The sequence below is a fragment of the Trematomus bernacchii genome, unplaced genomic scaffold, assembly GCF_902827165.1.
Source record: "Trematomus bernacchii unplaced genomic scaffold, fTreBer1.1, whole genome shotgun sequence".
Taxonomy (NCBI): domain Eukaryota; kingdom Metazoa; phylum Chordata; class Actinopteri; order Perciformes; family Nototheniidae; genus Trematomus; species Trematomus bernacchii.
The window spans coordinates 227,651-228,335 of NW_022987629.1; positions in this window are offsets into that span (position 1 = coordinate 227,651).

A 685-nucleotide genomic window follows, 5' to 3' on the forward strand; every position below is an offset into this window, starting at 1 on the left:
TATTTAAACACACAATAAAAAGGGATTTAAATAAATAGTTTGACGCGAGACATAACAATCTTAGAAATACTATCAGTGTACCAGTGTTTACATGTTTGTACACATAAAGCCAAGTACATTCTTTACACTGTTTAATAAATATATATCTTTATTCACATCAGTTCAGAGTTACTTTAAGCATCTCTACAGTCTTGCATCACCACACATCATCATAGATCAAAGGCACCTGATTTTGCAGCTTATTTGTGGAATTACATTATTTTTCTTAAAGTGGACCTATCATGCTATATTTGAATAATATAGTGTAGGACCATACCTATACAAGGCATATTTCTACTTTTTTTTTTTCAAAATACCAAACAGATCATGCATTTTAGCCATGCCTCATTTTGCTCAATTTGACATATTTAGCTCTGTTTTTGCAGATTCAGTGAGAACAGCACCATCTACAGGCCTGGCATATGTACTACAGCGTCTCCAGCGCTTTCGAACGGCAATGGCCGTGGCTGTCTCCTCCTGATTGGTGGAGTTGGCCCAATAGCCGTAGCGCCACCGTCCTGACGTCAGGACAGTGTTCAAATCTGGATCAGTTTTTATCAGATCCGTTGCAGCCCCTTTTTTAGAGATTTGGGTATGGAGGAAAATAGAGAGGGTTGTGTTTTCTGACACTTGGTGAGTTCCCTGG